This window comes from Oncorhynchus mykiss, chromosome 30 (genome assembly GCF_057628025.1).
Source record: "Oncorhynchus mykiss isolate SJ-2025 chromosome 30, ASM5762802v1, whole genome shotgun sequence".
NCBI classification, from domain to species: Eukaryota; Metazoa; Chordata; class Actinopteri; order Salmoniformes; family Salmonidae; genus Oncorhynchus; species Oncorhynchus mykiss.
Genome location: NC_143051.1, coordinates 15189821 through 15202141, shown reverse-complemented (window position 1 = coordinate 15202141; position 12321 = coordinate 15189821). Strand labels below are relative to the sequence as shown.

The 12321-nt window shown below is 43.3% G+C and overlaps 1 pseudogene; it reads left to right on the top strand.

Moving 5' to 3' along the window:
• Positions 1 to 11577, top strand: part of LOC118946493 (uncharacterized) — a 31705-nt pseudogene extending 20128 nt beyond the window's left edge.
• The last annotated feature ends 744 nt before the right edge of the window (positions 11578 to 12321 follow it).

The following is a 12321-nucleotide window of genomic DNA, read 5'->3' as shown; positions in this document are numbered from 1 at the left end:
ACTTCTTTCTACATTCTGCTAATAAAGCTTCACTCAATGTGCCTTTTAAGAGAAAATCCATTACCTTGTGCCAGAGTGGTACCTGTTTCAGAATGTCCCTGCTCCACTTATCCAGCATTACCTTCAACGGTCCGGTCAGCAGGTCGGGCACAGTTCTCCCTTGCTGCTCTTGGCTCCCATTGTGAAACTCCATCCATAGACACAGACTCAGGGGCACAAACACACAAAACAAACAGTGTTTGTTAGGAACTTCTTCCTTTTTATAATTCAGAGTTTTTTCATCAACATATTTGAATTATCTGTCATTTAAAATGTTCTACTCACATGGAAGTTCCTCCTATGCAAATGTACATATAGGTTTTACATTTATAGCTAGTTCCCAATCATAAGCAACTGTTTTACCAGTCCACTGACTAATACATTTTAGTTTACAATGTTTTTCTAACCTGCAGGAATATTTTTTACTTCTACCTCAGGACCCTGTCCTGGTATCTCTATAGTACCTCAGGATACCTCAGGACCCCGTCCTGGTATCTCTATAGTACCTCAGGATACCTCAGGACCCCATCCTGGTATCTCTATAGTACCTCAGGATACCTCAGGACCCCGTCCTGGTATCTCTATAGTACCTCAGGATACCTCAGGACCCCGTCCTGGTATCTCTATAGTACCTCAGGATACTTCAGGACCCTGTCCTGGTATCTCTATAGTACCTCAGGATACCTCAGGACCCCGTCCTGGTATCTCTATAGTACCTCAGGATACTTCAGGACCCTGTCCTGGTATCTCTATAGTACCTCAGGATACTTCAGGACCTTGTCCTGGAACACTTTAATCTCCAACACATGACCTGTTCCCAGAACAGGATTTTCTAAAAGTTTCCAGAACAGATAGACTCCAATCAAGTTGTAGAACAGCTCAAGGATGATCAATGAATACAGGATGCACCTGAGCTCGATTTCAAGTCTCATAGCAAAGGGTCTGAATACTTATGTAAATAAGTTTTTTTTTTCTAAAAACCTGTCTTTGCTTCAGGTTGGCAGGGTAGCTTAGTGGTTAGAGCGTTGGACTAGTAACCAGAAGGTTGCAAGTTCAAATCCCCAAGCCAACAAGGTAAAAATCTGTCATTCTGCCCCTGAACAAGTCAGTTAACCCACTGTTCCTAGGCTGTCATTGAAAATAAGAATTTGTTCTTAACTGACTTGCCTAGTCAAATAAAGGTAAAATAAAAAAAGGTCCTGAGCTACAGGCAGTTAGATTTGGGTATGTCATTTTAGGCGAAATTTGGCAGAAAGAAAAAGGCCGATCCTTAGGGCCGTTAAACAGCTTCTTGATATGCCACACCTGTCAGGTGGATGGATTATCCTGGCAAAGGAGAAATGCTCACTAACATTGGGGTAAATGAATTTGAGCAAAAAAAGCTTTTCTGGGATATTTTATTTCAGCTCATGAAACATGGGACCAACACTTAACATCTTGTGTTTATATTTTTGTTCAGTATATAATATGTAAAGCATTCTAATCTGCGGGAGGGTCTACTCCTACACATTTTCTTCATTATACACTCAAAAGAAGTGCAATGTCTTCTTACATACGTTATGCAATTTTATTTTTATTTTTTTTCCCTGTTTTGTTTGGCAGGATTATTGTGGCGTCATTTCCAATCCCATTATGACGTCATTTTGCTCCCTCCTCCAGCCCTGTTAAAGGGACTCGTGGCCTGTCTAAAAGTAATTCATAGTCTTTCCTATTAATGACAATGCCCAGACGTCGCAGAGCATCCACTAGCCACCCTGTTTGCAGGCACCGCCGCCCCAGGGTGTCCCGTCATCACAGGAGTGGAGGCCATATTTCTGAGCTAGCTCCCTCTCCTCCCTCCCTGTCTCTCCTCCCTCCCCCCGTCTCTCTACAGCTGGCAACGTGAAGCCGATGATCCTGAAGAACGTGCAGATCAACAACAAAGCCCTGGCTCTGGCCCTGCAGGCAGAGAAGGAGAAGGTGACGCAGGCCAACGGTATCATCCTGCAGATGAAGAGGGAACAGCAGGCTCCTCCTGCTCAAGAGGCTCAAAGACCAGGAGATGCAGGCAAGCAATGTACAGGTATGATGCTGCCTGAATGGCTGAGTCAAACTGAGGAACCAAGAAAGTTGTTCCCTTCCCCCTCTCATGATATTTACGTGTGTGTTTAGACTGGACCTGCACAGCTCCCTGCTGAACCACCAAAGCCAGTGGACTCCTCCAGGTGAGCTATTCAAATATAGTATCAACTGAATGCATCTTATTTCTGACTCGCAGTCAAAGAGCCACTGTTTGATGTCCAGTTTGATTCACCCCATCTACTGTCAGCTTGTGAATGTAATCAATTCCTCCCTGGAGTTTTTAACTTTTCCCTTTTGGTACTTTTGTACAGGAGAATTCAAAGTCGTGCTGCTCTGGAAGATCTTGTAATGGCCGAAGCCCCACCCTCACCCATCAGCTCAGGTATATGAAAATTACATTTTCCAACCACAGTTCCCCTACAGAACCTCTCATACCGGAAGAAACAGAGGTCCTAGTGGAGAGCCTGGTTCTAAACGACAGAAGAGGCCAGAACCCCATACAGGAGTGAAGACCGAGAAAGGCAATCCAATTGGCTCAGAGGAGTTCCAGCAGCACTCCACCCCAGGGCCACCAGCTAAACCAGCCAATCAGCAGCAGCAACCCCGGGCCAAACCGAAACAGGCCCAGCCACCACGGCCCAAACCTGAACTGGAGAGGGGCCACAAACCAGACCTCCAAAACGACTGTTGTCACGTGGTGAGCAGTGAACAACATACAGATTTCTACATTGCTGTTATAGGAAAGGATAGGCTTTGACAGCGATTCTCAACTGGTGGGTCACGGGTGTCTGATGGATTTTACTAATTTTGGGGGGTGATTTAAAAAAAAACTAGTCTAAACTTAAATGACTAATACAAGGTAGAGAATGTGTAGATATTATAATGAACCTAAAAAATATATATCATTGAATCTCTGAATAATTTTTCTTCTTCAATCATAGTTGTTTCAATGTAGAGTTATTAGCAGTGCTATATAGCAGATTTGGCTGATTTAGTGGTCTCAAACCAGTGAGCTTACCAACATTCTTCATCAACAATATGAGCAATATGGAGTTATTGACAATTAAAAAGGTAGGAATGTTGTTCCCTTGTCATATAATTGCTACTGTCAATATAGCATTTATTTTTCCAGATAGCATTTCAGCAAAATAATATTACGATGCGAATATTGGGTCACGACTGAGAACCTTGTTTAACTTTGGTTTCGATGCAAAGCCAGTTGAGAAACACTTGGCTATATATTGTGTCTATATTGTTTCTGGTGCTTAACTCCCTGTGTCTATCCAGTCAGAAGAGTAGAGCCCTGTCCTACAACTGGGCCCGCTGAGGTCCCTGAGATAGAACACCAAATCCCAGAAGTCCCTGGGAGTGTCTTTGTTGACAGACAGTCCTGTTCCAATGACAGAGCAAGGTCTTGAGGGTCACACAGGTAAGTGGGTATGCTTGTTATGGTGATAGTCTATTGAAATGACTAAGGCTTCATCCAAATGGCAACCTATTCCCTATGTAGTACAGGGATTAGGGTGCCATTTTGGACACAAGTGAAAAATGATTGGTGATGGTGATTGTGTGTTCCAGAGCACCACAGAGTAGATGGCGAGGAGGCTCTGCTTCCTGTCACTCCAGGACTGCAGGAGGAGATGATGAGGATCGACAACGTCCTGCCTGTTTTCAGGGTCTCCCCCTGTAGCCTCCTGGTCCTGGCTTATCGACAAGCAGCACCCCCCAGAACCACACTGCACTGATCCCCAAAACATGCAGGAGGACAGGTACTGCCCAGTTGGCTGCCAAGGACTATTAATGAATGATGCTGATGCTCATTCTTTCACACTACACTTATACGTTCAACATGTACAGTGTTCTTCTCTGACCACTAAATCAAATCTAATTTTATTGGTCACATACACATGGTTAGCAGATGTTAATGCGAGTGTAGTGAAATGCTTTGGCCATATCAAAATCTCTTAATCTCTTCTCTCATTCCATCACCTCTGTCAGGATTATCAGTCCACTGGTGTTAATAGAATATCTGCCCGAACTTTACACCTTTTTTTCTCAGACTTTTCTGCACTTACAACTCACTTTGTCCTCTCACCAAAGGTTGGCTTGGTGGCAGAGCTAGGCGGGGTTTCAGTCTGATTAATGTGACCAATATTACCCCTGCAGCCTATCGGAAGTTCTCTTTAAAGAGCTCCCGCCCTTCAGACTGATGCTCCATCTCCGCCCGCAAGAGGAGGTCCACGATAACAGTGGACTACAAAGAGCTGTCGCTGCATGCGTGAGTATTAAATATACACAGTCAATATGAGACTGCCTGAATACGTAGTATTATATACACTGAGTGCACAAAACATTATGAACACCTGCTCTTTCCATGAAATAGACTCACCCAGTGAAACCAGGTGAAAGCTATGATCCCTTATTGATGTCCCCTGTTAAATCCACTTCTATCAGTGTAGATGAAGGGGAGGAGACAGGTTAAAGAAGGATTTTTAAGCCTTGAGACATGGCTTGTGTATGTGTGCCATTCAGAGGGTGAATAGGCAAAACAAAAGCTTTAAGTGCCTTTGAACGGGGTATGGTAGTAGGTGCCAGGCGCTCCAGTTTGAGTGTGTCAAGATCTGCAACGCTGCTGGGGTGTTCACGCTCAACAGTTTGCCGTGTGTATCCAGAATGGTCCACCACCCAAAGGACATCCAGCCAACTTGGCACAACTGTGGGAAGCATTGGAGTCAAAATGGGCTAGCATCCCTGTGGAACGCTTTCGAGACCTTGTAGAGTCCATGCCCCGACCAATTGAGGCTCTTCTCAGGGCAAAAGGGGGTGCAACTCAATATTAGGAAGGTGTTCCTAATGTTTTGTACATTCAGGTTATACAGAGTCAATATGTGACTGATTACATCGCCCACAAAGTTTCACAGGAGCTAAAAATATAGGTTAGGTACACCACCCGGTTCACAAAAATGGTTTGCTCCTACAGACAGTGAGTCACATGGCCGTGTCTTGCTATATAAAACAGGCAGACAGGCATCAAGGCATTCAGTTACAGTTCGATTGAACGTTAGAATGGGCAAAAATAATGACCTTAGCAACTTATAGCGTGGTATGATCGTCGGTGTCGGGCATGCTGGTTCCAGTATCTCAGAACCGGCCGACCTTGGCATTCCACACAAGACCGTGTCTAAGGTTTACTAAGAATGGTGCAACAAACAAAAAACATCAGTCAGCTGCAGTCCTGTGGGCAAAAACATCTAGTCAGCTGCAGTCCTGTGGGCAAAAACATCTAGTCAGCTGCAGTCCTGTGGGCAAAAACATCTAGTCAGCTGCAGTCCTGTGGGCAAAAACATCTAGTCAGCTGCAGTCCTGTGGGCAAAAACATCTAGTCAGCTGCAGTCCTGTGGGCAAAAACATCTAGTCAGCTGCAGTCCTGTGGGCAAAAACATCTAGTCAGCTGCAGTCCTGTGGGCAAAAACATCTAGTCAGCTGCAGTCCTGTGGGCAAAAACATCTAGTCAGCTGCAGTCCTGTGGGCAAAAACATCTAGTCAGCTGCAGTCCTGTGGGCAAAAACATCTAGTCAGCTGTAGTCCTGTGGGCAAAAACATCTAGTCAGCTGCAGTCCTGTGGGCAAAAACATCTAGTCAGCTGCAGTCCTGTGGGCAAAAACATCTAGTCAGCTGCAGTCCTGTGGGCAAAAACATCTAGTCAGCTGCAGTCCTGTGGGCAAAAACATCTAGTCAGCTGCAGTCCTGTGGGCAAAAACATCTAGTCAGCTGCAGTCCTGTGGGCAAAAACATCTAGTCAGCTGTAGTCCTGTGGGCAAAAACATCTAGTCAGCTGCAGTCCTGTGGGCAAAAACATCTAGTCAGCTGCAGTCCTGTGGGCAAAAACATCTAGTCAGCTGCAGTCCTGTGGGCAAAAACATCTAGTCAGCTGCAGTCCTGTGGGCAAAAACATCTAGTCAGCTGCAGTCCTGTGGGCAAAAACATCTAGTCAGCTGCAGTCCTGTGGGCAAAAACATCTTGTTGATGAGAGACGTTGAAGGAGAATGGCAAGAATCCCACAAGATTTATAAATAATCTTTGTATATGATATCGTAAATAGGACTGGTGGAGTTATGTCACATGCAGCTAGCAAAAATATATGGAAATGTCTGCTCTACTCAAAATTTCAACCAACTAATTGCAGCATTACCACAAAAATTGGAAGAGGCAAGTGAAAGGAGGGAAAAGTAAGACAGTTGTCTGTCGGCCCTGCATTAAAGACCAACATTTATTAAAGAAAATTGTGATAAATTAAAAAGGTAAATCAGTTTCATTTAAGGACCAAAAAATTGCCAGCTGTGCTGATTCAAATTCCATGTCACATGGTTTATGAACTGATGAGCAAAACAACGCAGATTAAAAACTTTCTTTCAATTTAAATTATTATACAAAATTATTGCAACCAATAGAATGTTATATATACCGTGGGGAGAACAAGTATTTGATACACTGCCGATTTTGCAGGTTTTCCTACTTACAAAGCATGTAGAGGTCTGTAATTTTTATCATAGGTACACTTCAACTGTGAGAGACGGAATCTAAAACAAAAATCCAGAAAATCACATTGTATGATTTTTAAGTAATTAATTTGCATTTTATTGCATGACATAAGTATTTGATCACCTACCAGTAAGAATTCTGGCTCTCACAGACCTGTTAGTTTTTCTTTAAGAAGCCCTCCTGTTCTCCACTCATTACCTGTATTAACTGCACCTGTTTGAACTTGTTACCTGTATAAAAGGCACCTGCCCACACACTCAATCAAACAGACTCCGACCTCTCCACAATGGTCAAGACCAGACAGCTGTGTAAGGACATCAGGGATACAATTGTAGACATGCACAAGGCTGTGATGGGCTACAGGAGTATAGGCAAGCAGCTTGGTGAGAAGGCAACAACTGTTGGCGCAATTATTAGAAAATGGATGAAGTTCAAGATGATGGTCAATCTCCCTCGGTCTGGGGCTCCATGCAAGATCTCACCTCGTGGGGCATCAATGATCATGAGGAAGGTGAGGGATCAGCCCAGAACTACACGGCAGGACCTGGTCAATGACCTGAGGAGAGCTGGGACCACAGTCTCAAAGAAAACCATTAGTAACACACTACGCCGTCATGGATTAAAATCCTGCAGCGCACGCAAGGTCCCCCTGCTCAAGCCAGCATATGTTCAGGCCCGTCTGAAGTTTGCCAATGACCATCTGGATGATCCAGAGGAGGAATGGGAGAAGGTCATGTGGTCTGATGAGACAAAAATAGAGCTTTTTGGTCTAAACTCCACTCGCCGTGTTTGGAGGTAGAAGAAGGATGAGTACAACCCCAAGAACACCATCCCAACCGTGAAGCATGGAGGTGGAAATATCATTCTTTGGGGATGCTTTTCTGCAAAGGGGACAGGACGACTGCACTGTATTGAGGGGAGGATGGATGGGGCCATGTATCGCGAGATCTTGGTCAACAACCTCCTTCCCTCAGTAAGAGCATTGAAGATGGGTCGTGGCTGGGTCTTCCAGCATGGCAACGACACGAAACACACAACCAGGGCAACTAAGGAGTGGTTCCGTAAGTAGCATCTCAAGGTCCTGGAGTGGCCTAGCCAGTCTCCAGACCTGAACCCAATAGAACATCTTTGGAGGGAGCTGAAAGTCCGTATTGCCCAGCGACAGCCCCAAAACCTGAAGGATCTGGAGAAGGTCTGTATGGAGGAGTGGGACAAAATCCCTGCTGCAGTGTGTGCAAACCTGGTCAAGAACTACAGGAAATGTATGATCTCTGTAATTCCAAACAAAGGTTTCTGTACCAAATATTAAGTTCTGCTTTTCTGATGTATCAAATACCTATGTCATGCAATAAATGCAAATTAATTACTTAAAAATCATACAATGTGATTTTATGGATTTTTGTTTTAGATTCCGTCTCTCACAGCTGAAGTGTACCTATGATAAGATTTACAGACCTCTACATGCTTTGTAAGTTGGAAAACGTGCAAAATCAGCAGTGTATCAACTACTTGTTCTCCCCACTGTATATTGTTAGATACTACTGCACTTTTGGAGCTAGGAACACAAGCATTTCACTACACCTGCAATAACATCTGCTAAATATGTGTATGTGACCAATAACATTTAATTTGATGAGTTATCAAATTAGTCAAATTAGCCACACCCTTCAGCTCCAGTCACACCCTTCAGCTCCATGTATCCACACAGTTGAAGTTGGAAGTTTACATACACTTTTAAGTAATTAACTCGTTTTCAACCACTCCACAAATGTCTTGTTAACAAACTATAGTTTTGGCAAGTCAGTTAGGACATCTACTTTGTGCATGACACAAGTCACTTTTCCAACAATTGTTTACAGACAGATTATTTGACTTATAATTCACTGTATCACAATTCCAGTGGGTCACAAGTTTACATACACTAAGTTGGCTGTGCCTTTAAACAGCTTGGAAAATTCCAGAAAAGGATGTCATGGCTTTAGAAGCTTCTGACAGGCTAATTGACATAATTTGAGTCAATTGGAGGTGTACCTGTGGATGTATTTCAAGGCCGACCTTCAAACTCAGTGCCTCTTTGCTTGACATCATGGAAAAATCAAAAGAAATCAGCCAAGACCTTAGAATTTTTTTGTAGACCTCCACAAGTCTGGTTCATCCTTGGAAGCAATTTCCAAATGCCTGAAGGTACCACGTTCATCTGTACAAACAATAGTACGCAAGTATAAACACCATGGGACCAAGCAGCCGTCATTCCGCTCAGGAAGGAGACACGTTCTTTGGTGCAAAAAGTGGATATCAATCCCAGAACAACAGCAAAGGACCTTGTGAAGATGCTGGAGGAAACGGGTACAAAAGTATCTATATCCACAGTAAAACGAGTCCTATATCGACATAACCTGAAAGGCCGCACAGCAAGGAAGAAGCCATTGCTCCAAAACCGCCATAAAAAATCCAGACTACTGTTTGCAACTGCACATGGGGACAAAGATCATACTTTTTGGAGATATGGTCCTCTGGTCTGATAAAACAAAAATAGAACTGTTTGACCATAATAACCATCGTTATGTTTGGAGGAAAATGGGGGATGCTTGCAAGCCAAAGAACACCATCCCAACTGTGAAGCATCAGGGTGGCAGTATCATGTTGTGGGTGTGCTTTGCTGCAGGAGGGACTGGTGCACTTCACAAAATAGATGGCATCATGAGGCAGGCAAATGTTGTGGATATATTGAAGCAACATCTCAAGACATCAGTCAGGAAGTTAAATCTTGGTTGCAAATGGGTCTTCCAAATGGACAATGACCCCAAACATACAGTGGGGCAAAAAAGTATTTAGTCAGCCATCAATTGTGCAAGTTCTCCCACTTAAAAAGATGAGAGGCCTGTAATTTTCATCATAGGTACACTTCAACTATGACAGACAAAATTAACTGTTCTTCCCAGACACCATCCAGAAAATCCTTCTGGACAGCACTAATTTGGAGTGAAGCTGTGTTTTTGGAGAGAGATGGAAGGAGACGGACCAAACACATTTACATGCACATTTTGGCGTTCTTATCCTTGCTGGTGTTTTCAGATCCAATGGGAATCCACAGAATCCCTGTGCGTTAACTTTTACATGCAACAATGTCTCTGGAAAAACGTTTCCAGGATTATCCGCTTTAATAACCGAAACACGAGACCACCTCGGCGGCAGAGAGACAAGCTAGCTGCAATCAGGTCAGTGTTGGGCAAGTGGGTGGACAGTCTTCCCCTGTTTTACAACCCTGGGCCCAACGTTACTGTTGAGGAGCAGCTTGTGCCATTTAGGAACCGCTGCCCCTTCCGGCAGTAAATACCATCTAAACGCGCAAAATATGGAATCAAGATCTGGGCTGCCTTGCTGCTGCTTCATCATATTCATGGAACTTGCAGGTGTATACGGGGAAGCCAGATGGAGAACAACCAAGGGATGTGGGTTGTCCTGGACGTGACACAGGGACTCCGTGGCCACAACATCACATGCGCTAACTTTTTTACTTCGCACAAGCTGGGAGAGGAGCTCCTCAAGAGGAAGTTGACAATGGTAGGAACAGTAGGAATAAACAAGCCAGAGCTCCCACCTCAGCTGTTGAATACACGTCCCTAGTGTCCTACCTGCCAAATAAATCCAAAAATGTGGTACTCATGAGTACGCTGTATAGGGATGGGAGAATCTGTGGCCAGGAACATCAAAAACCAGAAATAAGAATGGATTACAATGGCACAAAAGGACAATTTAGGCAAGCTGGTAGCTACAGCTGCAAAAGAAGAACCCTATGCTGGTCATTTGTGATATTCTTCAAGTTCTTGGACATCTCGATGTATAATGTGTTTGTCATCTGGATGGCATTGAACCCAGATTGGAACAGAGGGAAGCTCCAGAGGGAGACGGCTCTTTCTTGAGGAGCTGGGCCAGGCATTAGTAAGACCTCGAATCCAGAGGCAACATATCCCAAGGACCCTGGTTTCTGCAGCCATCATGAGGAGGATTCAGGAGGAGGATGCTGGTGCCCCATCCGCCCGACCCACAGAACCAACAACTCCAATACCGGAAGTAAGTGTGAGTGATGTTGTTGCGTGTGTGTGTCTGACTCTCCTACCTTGGCCTGCTGTAACTATATATGTGAGTGAGAAATTTGTAAAATTCCTGAACTAAGTGTAAAATTCCTGAACTGTGTTCATTCTAAATTGCACCCGGTAGTAACGTTAAGAAGCGCTGCGATGTGTGTGGAACCAAGAAGGACAGGAAGACACAGTACACATGCATCAAGTGCAAGAAATACATTTGCAACACAAACACAGCAAAACTCTGTCCCTCGTAGTGTGTAGACCGGCCTTAATTTGTGTTCAATGGGGCTCATTTATCATTTCCACAAAATACTGTATTTCAAATTTGTCTTTAGAATTTGTTCAGTTCAAACCAATAAACTTAAATTGTGATAACCTTGTTTCATGTATATTTGTTCAAGATAAACGTGATTTTTTCCCCCACCTATGTCTTGATTATAATTCTATAAAAATTAAAAAAATAGCGCTTTTATTGATAAATGTGATCTAGCAGAGGTAAATGGCAAATATGAACCATGTTTGCTGTCTATATTGCTTGTAATTGATATGTCAACATCTAAGTATTAAGTATTTTTACGTAAATTGATATGGCTGTATTGTTTTAAAAACCCAATAATGTTGTGGGTCCATCAGACCTGCGAACATTGGTTGAATAACAAAACATGAACAAAAAAATCATCTCTATCCTTTCTCCATCTCTTATCTCAGGAAACTGAGGCGTGGAGACAAGTTCACAGACACCAAGTTCCTCCGCTCTCCCATCTTCAAACAGAAACCCAGGAAGTCCATGAAGACCCAGCCGTCGTCACTGGAGAAATACAATTAGTCTTTTGTGGGATGTCGCTAACATGTGCTTTGTGTCCACACATTGAACACGTTTTACCCATTTAAATGTGTTTGAGAGTTAGTGTGGCACCTGTGTTTGTGGTACATTATTTTAATAGTTTATATCCAATAAAATAATGGAAGGCAGCTTTAATTGTGGTTCATTTCTTAGTTGATTCTTTGTTCTTATCAGTAGGCTGAATTTAGCCAAATCATCAGGGGCATTAGAGATGTTCAAGTATATCTCCCCAAAATCTATATTCTCTCCATGTCCCCGTTTCGTGATGCCTGTATTGATTGTTAGCCACCTGTAGAGGGCGATGTTAGAACAGCATTCTGCCGGACGACAGGTTCCTCATGTACTGTATGGTTGTGTTCAGTCAGTTCACTGTTGTTCATATATGTTTAGCTTGCATTTTCTAGAACTTTGAATATTAATTTGCCACATGCCGCTGTTTTCATATGTAAGATGTTTTGGTTTTATGAATAAACATTCAGTCCATGATTCCTATTCAGCTGAGCCTTTAATGGCCCCGTATACACTCAAGGTTGTACATTAAAAGACACCATCTGAAATATAATTTGTAACCGGCATTACTGTAGCAGCGTAGTGGCTTTACATTAATAGGCTGAAGTATGGGGTTGCCCATCTGCAGCTACCTTAAAAAACAATGCATCAAATGCTACTTTCTACAAATAAATGTAACTTGTCACTCTGATCTTAAAAAGCCTGTCTCGGCAGAAGTGTATATATAAATATATATTC